The sequence below is a fragment of the Elaeis guineensis genome, chromosome 6 (assembly GCF_000442705.2).
Source record: "Elaeis guineensis isolate ETL-2024a chromosome 6, EG11, whole genome shotgun sequence".
NCBI classification, from domain to species: domain Eukaryota; kingdom Viridiplantae; phylum Streptophyta; class Magnoliopsida; order Arecales; family Arecaceae; genus Elaeis; species Elaeis guineensis.
Genome location: NC_025998.2, coordinates 10,888,662 through 10,901,182, shown reverse-complemented (window position 1 = coordinate 10,901,182; position 12,521 = coordinate 10,888,662). Strand labels below are relative to the sequence as shown.

Here is a 12,521-nt window from a genome sequence, read left to right as displayed (position 1 = left end):
ATTGATATATGCTGTAAGTTTTTTTGATATACACATAGCAATGATCTAATACACACCTCGATGCCCTTTCTCTTTTTTCAAATCTCTCTTCTTTTCTAAGATCTTTGTGTATCGTTTCACCTAGAAGTGTTTATTGAGATATCGGATGAATATTTTATTAGGTATGTATCAACTGATCATATATTATGTATAGTGAATACTAAGTTCAATAAACTATATATCAATTTATCTGTAAGTGTGTATTATATCGTTACTGGGTGTGTATCAAAAAAATTTTCAGTATATATCAATAAGCCGTCTAGTGTGTACCATTTACTGATATGCTGTGCATTAATGAATACTATATTTAAAACTATGTATCGTTTTATCTAGAGATGTGTATTGAAATATTGGATGCATATTTGACTATATGTGTATCAATTAATTATATATTTTATATTTATGAAACTAAATTTGATAAATTATGTATCAATTTAGTTGTAGGTGTATATTAGGTCGTTGTTATGTATGTAATAAAAAAATTTACAATATATATCATCTGATTATATATTTAATCTGTATTATATGGTCATATAGTATGAACCGTTACGTTGAAAATAAAAAAAAATATTTTAATTATAAAATTAATAATTTTATTAATATAAAAAAATTTTAATTTTTAAATTAATATTTTAATATTAATATTAATGGATGCATCGCACATTCTGGAGCCCGTCCGCATGCCCACCCATGATTTTTGTTCCATATTTACACCGCGACTCGCGGGGATTTCGTCGCCAATCATCTCAACGCATGGGAAACGAGTCAAGCCCGGCATTTATTTCGGCCTCCGTAGAAGTACTGTAGATGTCCGAGGATTCTCCGCCATCCCAACCCATAAAAACCCGCGCTCGTGGGTCCCACTCTAGCTGTAGCTCGCTGCCTGGCTCTGTCACTGCCTTTGGACTCCGTCTGGCGTGCTTCGGCTCGGCCCCTTCTCGGAGTGGGAGGGAAACCGGAAGCGGAGAGAGAGATCGAGAGATCTGTTGGTGCTCTCCACCGCCTTGTCCTTGGCAGCCCCCAAGGAGTGATGGGAGACGAACCTTTGCCTACCCGATGGACCTTCGAGGTGAAGCCAAAACCCCCAATCCTTGTCTTCTCTTTACCTTCCCCCTTTTCCGATCCGATCGGGAATCCTTCGGGCTTCTTTTGGTTGCTTTCCGGCTTGATTTCGATCGTTCTCTCCCTTTAGGGTTGGATGGCTTGTTTTCTATTTCTCTTGTGCTCTCTGATTTTGCTTTATTTTCGCGGTTCTTGTTTCGCTTTCTTGAATTCTTGTTCTTTTTTTTTCCTTTCTTTTCTTTTGGTCTTTTTGGTTGATTTTAGGATTTCAAGCTATATTATGATGTGAGGTTTGGAAGAAAGAAGGAACCGAAGGAAGAGGTTACGGATTCAAGATCCCATGTTGACGTGAGTCATGCAAATGGAGTGATCAGTGCCAATGGGAGTGCAAAGAACTCGTCCGACTTGGCTGTATACGAGCAGTTCGAGCGGCAGGTTAACTTCGTCGTGCTGAAACTTGACTTCTTTTAGATGTCCAGATGCTTTATTGCTTGCATATATTGGCATCAGGACAATGACATTTGATTCTTAATCTCAGAAGACAAAGATGGAGCCACGCCTGGGAGCTATTTCAGACAGGGCTGACGAAACACTGTAAGAATTGATGAAGTACTTACCAAGATTGGTGGTAGTATGTTTCATCGGTGTAGAATTATGCATTATGATGTGTTAATAGCAGGACTTTCTTTAAATATTGATGAAGCTATGTCTAATAGCCAATTAATCTTGATTAGGGTTATGGTCACTTTCACAAAGGGGCATGTTTCTATTCATTCTTGTACTTCTATAACGATGGTTCATTATGGTGTGGAATTTGGCTGACGGTTAACTTGATATAAAAGCACTTCTTTTCTTGTAATGTTATAGGAAAGGGGTCTCAATGAATAAAGGCTGGGTGGCCCCAAGCCTCCCATATTCCTCAAAAAACAAAATATTATAGGAAAGGGAGGGTTGACAGTTGGTTGACAAGTAATCTAAAAAGCACGTCAAACCATGAAATGGACCCAAATTGAATACTCATGGATCTTAGGGTGTCTCCTTATTGATGTTTGAAACAACAAATGAAGAGCACTTCCCAAATTGGGTGAGCATATGGCAATTTACGTAAGTATTAGAAAACTTCTCTAATCAAATGGAAAATCACAGCTATCCTGTCATTCTATCACATTCGTCAAACAAGCTCCATTCTAGTTACTGAAATTAAAATGTCAAGACCCAAAACCGAACCTATAGATACGGGTTAACTTCGTCAATCACTGAAGAAACTTCTGTTTTGATGAGGATACTAGATAAACCTTATCACCATCATAAGACAAAAAGGGTCCAACTAAGAAAAAGGAAGTCCTGTAATCCAGCTGAAATCACTTGCTTATGCCACTTCAATTATGTATGAATTGATAATTTAGGAATGACTTTTACCTAAGGAGCATCTAGAAAACCTTCACATTATATCAATTTGTTGTTTACCTTCCCGAATCTTTTTGTATATGTTATTTTCCTTCCAAAATGTCATCACATTCTTCTGTTACATTTAATTTTCATCCCATAATGACATTTGTGGACTCATATTAAGTTGATCTGTTAATTCTTAGATACTGCAAATAAGATGTTAACACTGCATCAGCTTTACAAGACTTAAAGCTATCAAAACTGTGCTTTTGCAGGCAGAGACCTCTGCTTCCTCCTCTTGAATCCGCAGAAATGCGTACCATGGCAGAGACACTATGCCGGTAATATTGGATGATGAGAATGTTCCCAGAATGGCAATTTTTGAAAATAAAGAATATATTCTTATTTTCCAAAACATCTTGTTGGCCACTGATGCAAAATCCTTACAAAATATACTTGGTTTTGATGACGCTTACCTTCAGAGATATCATTCGTGGGAGTCCAGATGTGAAGTGGGAAAGCATTAAAGGACTAGAGAATGCAAAACGACTTCTTAAAGAAGCAGTTGTCATGCCCATCAAATATCCCAAGTAGGCGGACAAATTTACCGATATATGTGTGTGTATAAAATAATCATTTGTTTCCAATGCTTTGTTAGTGAAAGCTAGTAGTACAATAGGGTTTTTTTATGCTATTAAAGATTGTCTAGTAGATGTAATTGGTAGGCTAAGTGAAATGTAATTATCTTGCTAGCAATCTAATCTTGCCCATTTAGTAATTTTTATGAGCTTGCTGATCTCTTTCTTTCACACAACATTGCGTTAAAGTTCCAAAATTCAGAGATCATATTTCAGTTTTATCCATGGACTGTTTCAGTTTGGTGATTCAGATGTGAAATAAAGTAACTTCAATAAGACAAGGAATAAAATTTGCAAGAAGGGTTGCTGATTAACAAGTGTTATCTCTACAGAAACCATAAGGTGCTTTAGAATAGACTTGTAAAAATCAACATGAGAAAATATGATAGCATTTAAGGATGCGCTTATGAAGGAGCGAAAAATAGTTTGACAATTCATTTCTTGGAGAATTTAAAGGTAAACAACACACATATAAGAAGAACTTAATGGGGGAACATTTTACTTGTCCATAAGGAATGGCAAGGAAAACTGTTTTAGAAGATTTTATCATATGCAGAACTGAGGATAAAAGATCAAGTTTGCAGTTAATGACATTTTTATGACCTGTTGGACTTCTAATGAAGTCCACAAGCTTGAAAGAGATGGAAAGATTAGGTAAGCCACCAATGTTAATTTCAGAACTTACAGAACGTGGATTGCACTTAAGAATGATGTGTACAAAAACCATAGTTATGTGAGTGTCTTGTATGGCACTATTAACTAGGATTGGGGAAGCAGAGATGGCTTTGAAAATGACACAAGAGGTTGAAAGCACTAGAGCCAGATAAATAAAGAAGTGGTATAAATACCATTCTAGATAAAGGTGATACTCAAACTTGTACAACCATGATGACATGGAACTTTGTGATCCACACTAGGAAAATGTGTTAGAGGGCAGATAGAAAGGACTAAGAAATATGGCATCAACTGAAGAAATATAGGTTTTATAGGAAAGAGAGGAAATTTATACTTGGTAATTGTTACTTGGAGAAAGCATATGCTAGAGTTTTGCAATGTATAATTTGGTGACTGCTATTTAAATTGTTATGAATGTGTATGGAGTGGTTACTGGAGTTGGAGAAGTGGTTTTGGAAAGGTCAGGTCCTATGCCTGTATCTTTTTACATCATATATGGACTTAAGAATGTCCAAGAAATATGGCCATGGCTTTTCTTATTCTTAAATTTGTTATAATTCTAATTGGTGAGATGAGAATTGGGTTGAGATACGTATAATTCTTAATTAGAACAAAAACACTAAGTATATTGAATATTATTTTTATTGAAATGGAAGGAAAATAAACTCCAAGTTAGAGTTGATAACCAGGAGATACCTTGTGTGATCATTTTACTGTTTTGCAACCTTAGTTATTGGAACTGTGTTAGGTGCATGTATGGCAAGTGAGTTTCTGACAAAAAAATAATAAGAAGAAGAAAACACTTAGAAAGTGGGTTTAAAGATGAGTTTTCGAGGAGATTCAGAAGTGGGTGTACCATTCTAAGTGGAAGATTCCTACTACTAACTTTGGAACTACTATATAAAATAATGTAGAGACCAAAAATATGTATTTCTAGTAGATTCATAGCAAGAGACATTTTGCAGAAAAGTGTGTCTAGAGGAAAATGTAAATGACTAAAATTTTGAACTTTAAATTTGTCAAAACGTGTTCCTCATTTGATACATTATCTCCAGGTACTTCACTGGTCTTCTATCACCTTGGAAAGGTATATTGCTTTTTGGCCCTCCAGGAACAGGAAAGGTTTGTATTTGATAATATATTGTCTGTCATATTTCCTTCTTATCATTGTTCAATAAATATCCAGGCAATTTATATTATACACTTCTTGGTTTATAGTATTTCTTCATACTCCATTGGTAATTTATGTGATATCCCCCTCAATTGACAGGTCTTAATTTTGCCCAAAGGTATCTTTGTTTGCACATTTTGTTGATCTTATGTGAACTAGATGGCCCTATACAGACACCCAAGGCTTGATCTAAAGCATTGTTATGGGAAAATATTAGATCAGAAACAATTAGGCAAATAACTAACGGGTCATATTATTTGCTGTTGACTGATAGTGCTTGTGTTGTATGACAATCTCTTCAGATATTTATGACACTTGTAGTAGTTAACCTGTGATTACTCCTTTTTAGTTCATTATGCTGACATTATGCATAGGATCATGTGTGGGAAATCCATTTTGTAAATCCTGCAACTTTTCTAACTGTTATTACATCTTTTTATCGACTCATCAATGCTGCAGAATCCACTTTAATAAGTCTTATTGAGTTTCCACGTAGATGTCAGCAAGGCTGCTTATTCAATGGGCAAACAACTCTGATTGAGCTATTAGTTATTACCACAAGCTAATCTGATCTGTGTTGCCACAATTATCTCTCCTTTAAATATCATTTTAAACGAACAGGTAATTGGTGTGGATATTGTACCATCTTTATCTCTGACATAAAATTTGTTGAATATCTGTGGATTCTATGCATGAATGCCACTGGTTTTGTTGTGATACTATATCTATTGATGCCAGTGCCACAACCAGTGAGGAATAGAATCAGTTTTCCAGGCTTAAATTTCATTTTAGAGGTCTTTTTTTTTTCTCTTTCAAAGAAAAAAAGGTCTGTCTGCATGGCTGTGATCAGTTTCTTTCTTCTAGTGCACGGGATGCTCCGTGATCCTCCTCCAAAAAAAAAATAAAAAAAAAAGAGAGATGAGATTTTATCTCTATTATTTTCTTTTTTGCAATAAATCAAATCCCGCCGTTATATTCTTTCTGTCTTATTAGTTTCAATATTCCAATTTATACTTTCTCATTAAGTTGATTTCCTTTGCTTGACCATCAAACAAATGATCACCCCTTATTTTATAAATATTTCTTATTTAAGATGTTCCACCATTCTGTCATAGATCTCATGGTATTTAATACCGTCACCTATATTACTTTGCATGCTGTAGAAATTTGAAGACTATGTATTCTCTGGCCTATCCAAAATCCTAACTTATCTGAGTCCCAACTTCTTCATTCCAGACAATGCTTGCAAAAGCCGTGGCTACCGAATGCAAGACTACTTTTTTCAATATTTCAGCATCATCAATAGTTAGCAAATGGCGTGGTATGTTCAAATTTGGCCATTTATATAATAATATTTTTTCTAACATTTTTGCTTTTATTATGTTGCATTTTATGGCCTTTTTTTCTCCTGTCACATGAATATTTTTGTTGGCATGTAGCAAAAATTGTTATGATTGGTCATCCGGTCAATTTCTTTTATGAACAGTCATGATTTATTTTAGTTGTGCTGAATTTGTTTTATATCTTGTATAGCAATTGACAATTTGTTGGTGTGGAGGGGTTAAAACTTAAAATGATGCTTTTTCTTCAGAAATAGAAATCTTCACTTTGTCTTCAGTTACAGTAAAACTATGTTAGCTGCACTGTACATGTTTTGAACATCACTTCTGAAGTTCCATTTATTCCTTGTACATAAGGATCTTATGTTTCATATTAGCAATATTGTCAAGACCAGTGATTCATTGTATATCTAGCCTTTCTATCAATTGGTATTCTGTTTATTTGGATGTTATAATGTATTATATCAAAGAACCAACTTCTTTGTTCTCTATCCTAGATAATAATATGAGCCATAATTATTTACAGATATCACTTGGTATGAATTCTTTTTGTGTGGTCATATTTCAAATTAATGACATGCAAGTTTGCAATCCTTTGTACTTTTGTAAGAATGCAGGTGATTCAGAAAAGCTAGTGAAGGTTTATTTGAGCTTGCCAGCACCATGCACCATCAACAATATTTCTTGATGAGATTGATGCAATCATTAGTCAACGTGGTGAAGCACGTACTGAGCATGAAGCAAGTCGACGTTTAAAAACTGAGTTACTTATACAGGTAGTTTTGCATGCTGTGTCAAGGTGTTTAACTTTTGTGGGGATGTGTATCTCAAAACATGTCTATATTTACAGTTTTCAATTAAAAGAAAGCTGCGGGATTCAGCCTTCCTCTTCCATCAAAAAACAAAGTAAAATAGAATAAAGCTTGTTGTGAGTATATGGTGACTTACTTCCACAGGCCAAGTCTTCTGTCATCAAGTTTTAGGAATACAGCATGTGATCTTTGTATAAGAAGGTTAATACTATGAGGACCTTGAATTCTCTCGGGAGACTGGAGGGATTCCTTGATGTCAGAAGTACATCGCCCTTCATTTGTCAGCTCCATCAATAAAAATGCAGTCTTTGAAAGGTCCCATCCGCTTATTGTATGGGGAATCTTGCTCTATATGTTGTTTGTGAGACATTGTAGTGGGTTTTTCATGTTCATTGGCTTCTAGTGAAAAAGTAATGTTGATAGTCTATCATGGGGCTGTGATGGAAGAGGACATGGCTCTTGATGTATGTCCATGGTCAGAAAATCCTTGAACAGATGTCCATCTGTGTAGGCAGAGCCAATCGTGTCATCAACTTCTGCCTGTAATATGAGTTACTTACATAAATATGTACATGTGTACAAATATGTACGTATGAATGTATATACTTGTGGAAGAAAGATCCTAATGGTTGCATATTATATCCTTTCTTAATTCAGTTAATGTTATCTGTCATATTTGAAAGACCATATCTTGTGACATCCATCTCAGTTTTGATTTCCTCAACTAACAAAGTTAACTCATCCAAGTTTTCTTAATTTTTTTTTTCCTCTTGCAATTTTTTTGCAGATGGATGGTTTGATGAAGACAGATGAGCTTGTATTTGTTTTAGCAGCAACAAATCTGCCTTGGGAACTAGATGCAGCTATGCTCCGGCGTCTTGAGAAGCGGGTATCCTTTGAATTCATTATTCTACATGATTGGAGTGATAATCAAGAAATAACTGTAGTATGTTGGAATCACTGTGCTTCTGAAATATGACTGGACTGCCCCTTGGTTTCTAAACTTTACTACACAAACACAGATATTTGATACGGCTGGCAATAACCAAGATATAATGCTTCTTCTTTAGCAAAAAGACATGAAGCATTAGCGTTTATTCCAGAACTGCATCAACACAACTCCACTAGAAATTTGGACTTTTGAGTTCTCATAGTTATATAGATACAGCGAAGTATCATCATATATGGATATCCTTAAGGGCCTTTTTGCTTGCCAGGTACAGGAGTTGGGAAACTAGTTTTCCCATGGAAACATATTTTTCCAATATCTGCTTTGCAGAAAGTTCATAAGATGCTCAAAAATGTTTATTATATATGGAAAGTAACCCTTTTTTTCCAAAGAAAAAGAATCAGACATCGAGTGTAAGATCAACTTTTTCCTTCTGTAAATCACCAAAATTATAACAAACAATTGGAAAGCTGTATTTCTGTTTCCAATTAAAGGATCCCTTCCATATATTTGTTGCAAACAAGCAGACCCTACAGCCAGATAAATATTCATTTGTTCTTATTTAACATCTGTCTTGATGATTAATCTGAGGTCATCCATAAAATCATGCTTGGATTTGCATTGCTCTCATCATCATCCAAGCATATTCACGGTGGAACTGGTTCTGGTTTTTAACTCTTAGTCAAAAATGAGGATATACCTGTGAATGATGGATCATACTTTAAAGATCCTGTTTCGTTTTGAGAACAAATTTTGGAAAAGATGGATGCCCAAGTAAACATATGCCTTTGAATGTTGAAAAAAATTATAAATCAAATTTCTAAACGTAGGATAGGAACAACATATGAGCCTTCATCTATTATCTGATATGCTGGATACTCCAGAGGTGGATATCATGCTCAGGATTCTGGACACACTTCTGCTCCTTTATGATTCTTATTTTCCCTGGGTTAATAGAGAAATAAGCAAATAAGAAAATAGCTGATCTATTAGCTGATTGGCTTTATCTGCATACAAGAATTTTCTTGTAGGTTTTCTGAGTTTTGGAGAATGGAAAAGACTATTTTACTCTTGGCATGTATTCTAGTTGCTATTATAATCTAAGTTTCTCTGTAACTTTGTTCAATCAGATTCTTGTGCCTCTTCCAGAACCAGAAGCAAGGCAAGCAATGTTTGAGGAGCTTTTGCCATCAGTTCCTGGAGGAGCAGAGATCCCTTATGATATTCTGGTGGAAAGGACAGAAAGCTATTCAGGCTCAGATATTCGTTTAGTATGCAAAGAAGCAGCCATGCAGCCACTGAGACGATTAATGACAGTTCTTGAAAGTAGACGAGAACAGGTGCCTGAGGATGGTGAGTATAGTTAATGATTCTTATGGTGCTTGTAAAAATTGTAATAATATTTGTAGTTGGCGAATGAAGCTTGAGTGTAAGAGAAGTGGATTAAAATAATATAAAGGTTAGCTTGACAGAAACTAACTATGCTACTAGAAAACATGGATACCTGACTTTATTTTTAAACTTTTCCATTCATGGAGACTTCCATCAGACCATAACTAGCCATCCTTATGTATACAAGGAGGAATGTGAGACAAAACTCAGAGTAGGATGCCTTTCTGGCTTCATATTGGTCGGTAGGTCACAAGAGCTAACTGAATCATTAGGAAGAGATCATTTGTCTTGACAGTGCAAGACATGAAAAGCGCAATGATTAGATAAAAAGAGAAGAAGAAATGAAACATGGACTGCAACATTGTATAGTTTGTGTGTGTGTGTGGGAAGGACGGGGGGGTGTGGGGTGTGGCGGGGAGGGAGAGAGAGAGAGAACACTATTGCCAGTAGAAACTTAATTCTGTGATTTAGTTTCTTGCATCTTAGTGGTAACTTCCTGAGTCCTGACTTCTGCTTGCTATTTCAAGATCTCTCAATTGAAAATTGTAGTGCCATTTTGGCTTTGTTACAGCACAAAACATGAAGAGCATGGTGATGATTATAGGAAAAAAATAAAGAATATGACGTGAATCCAAAGTTTTAAATTCCGTGGGACATAGGTATCCTAGTTTCTTTATGGAATGGGATGCCCCGCTGTCCCATCTTGTCCTAATAACTGTTTTGATAATACATTCCAGTAGATATCTTTCATCTCTCTCCCTCTCTTCTTTCCTTTCTTTTTCTTTTTTATCATTCTTTTCCTCTGGCTTCCTTTTTTTCCTTTCTTTTTCTTCTCCCTTCCTTTCTTTTTTTAATTTTTCTTTTTCTTTCCGCTTATTTTTTTTTCTTTTCTTCGTTTTTCCTTCCTTTTCTTCTTTCCTCTTTCTTCTTCTCTCCCTGTTTGGATGGGTTTCAGAGTTCTAAACCCATCCCGGTCTCGTTTTCTCATAGGAATGGGATGGGAAGGCCTGGATGCCTTCCGTCCATCGAGACATAAAATCTTTGGTGAATCTACCGCAACAAACTTACATAAGTTAAGAATCCCAAGGTTTTTGCTAGGTCTAACATTGGCTGTAGACAAGCTCTTAGTTTGGACCATATAGCTATGAAATGACTCGTATCGTAATTTAAAAACATTTTTACCTTACAGTGTAATTTTTTTAAAAAAAGGGATAGTTTTGCCTGCTGTTAGAACTAAAATTATAACCAAGCGCTGCACCAAAAGTATGCAGATATGAAAAATGGTTTGCATCTTAGTACTAAAGAGAATATTTGAATATCTCTATAATGTGATTTTTTGGTGTTAAAATGTGGCTTCCTGATGTTTGTCAGTATATTTTATATCTCATTTAACTCTTTTGTCAGTTTGTACACCAGGCTTTCCCTCTTGGAAAGTACTTAGACTCTACTATCTCATGAAAGTTCAGTTGCATTACTAGATTAAATCTGTTTACCGTACAAAAGGAACCCAATTAGTTACTGGAACACCAAATAGGGTGGCTTACTCTCTTAAACAGAACTCCAATGAAACTGAAATGGTGTGGAATGAAGATCGTCAGTTTTTGGTTAATTTACATCATGCTGATGTTGCAACTCAGCTAGGTTACTAACTTACTATTATTTCGTCACCTGTTAAAAGGTCTTTTGACATCTGGGTTCTTTGATAAATTAGACACTATATTTTAAATACATTCTCTGCTTCAGGAATGCAGCAAGTTAAAAATTGATGAACCTTTTGGATTTTCACTTCATAATTCACTGTCAAACCATAGCTGACTTGATTATGGCCTGCAGAGTTGCCAGAAGTTGGTCCATTGAAACATGAAGATATAGAGCTGGCTCTGAAAAATACAAGACCGTCAGCTCATCTCCATGCTTATCGCTATGAAAAATTCAATCAGGATTATGGCAGCCAAATTCTTGATTAAAGGTCAACTTGTATCATGTTGTAGTTGGATTATGTTATTTCTTTTTCGGGATCAGGTTCACTGACATCATCTTCCTCACCAGGAATTCTTAATATGCCTTTGTTCAGAAAGCCATGATTGATTTGGAGCACTTCACCACATCATGGAATTTGAAATAAGCAGAGGATTACCTAATTTTTGCAAATTCACTACTATTTTATTCTGCAATCTACCCCAGACGAGACGTCAATGGTCGGATGCATCAGTTGCCCTTAGTCAAAAGTGTAACGCGTATAATTTATCGTGCTAAAAGCTATTTATAGCTTCCATGGATTGTTTCTTTAGACTGATGGTGAGAAATTTTTTTATTATATTACATGTTTAGTTAATAGCATGTCCATTATGTTTCTGGTTCATGTACAGTTATAATGCTCAGAACATGGAATCAAATAATCCAACCTTGATTGCTTAGCATGCTTTCCCGGTAATTAGTATGTTAGAGCGGTCATCTTGCAGGGCTGAATTTTCTCAACCATTAAGCACTGTTAGCTGCCATATTAACAACGTAGCCAACTTGTTGACAAAATTTCTGATTATTCTTAATTTTTTTCCCCTAATAACATGATTTTCTGAAATTTTTTGATAAACTAACTGATCAACAGCTATCCAATTTTACAATTATATACAAATTCCAAGATCTACGTTCAAATTATTTAGAACGGTGCTGTACAATGTTGCCAATGGTAATTTTTTGATGTCCACCGTAGTTACATCTTCCATGCTTATTTTCGCTTGAATGGATGTGTCTCTTTTTACATAATCTGTCATCCTTCTATCTATTTTTTTGTCCCCCAATTCTTATATATCTGAATTCTATCTGAACTTCTTGCATATTTGAATTTCTTCTGCCAAAATCCTGAGTGTTACAGGTCTGGCCTAGTTGTTTAGACCTATCCAATTAGATGTCATATGTTGTACTTAGCAACAATCTTCTCTGTGTCTTGGGTGATTTAAAAACAATATGGCAATGCAAAACTCGATAACTTAGAGAGATTCCATGGCAGCTGCATCGCACAGACATTTCACCAAACCAAACACAATAACAGCT

The 12,521-nt window shown here is 35.4% G+C and overlaps 1 pseudogene; it reads left to right on the top strand.

Annotated features, from left to right (window-relative positions):
- Nucleotides 1-797: 797 nt before the first annotated feature.
- Nucleotides 798-11,884, top strand: LOC140858460 (uncharacterized; annotated as a pseudogene).
- The last annotated feature ends 637 nt before the right edge of the window (nucleotides 11,885-12,521 follow it).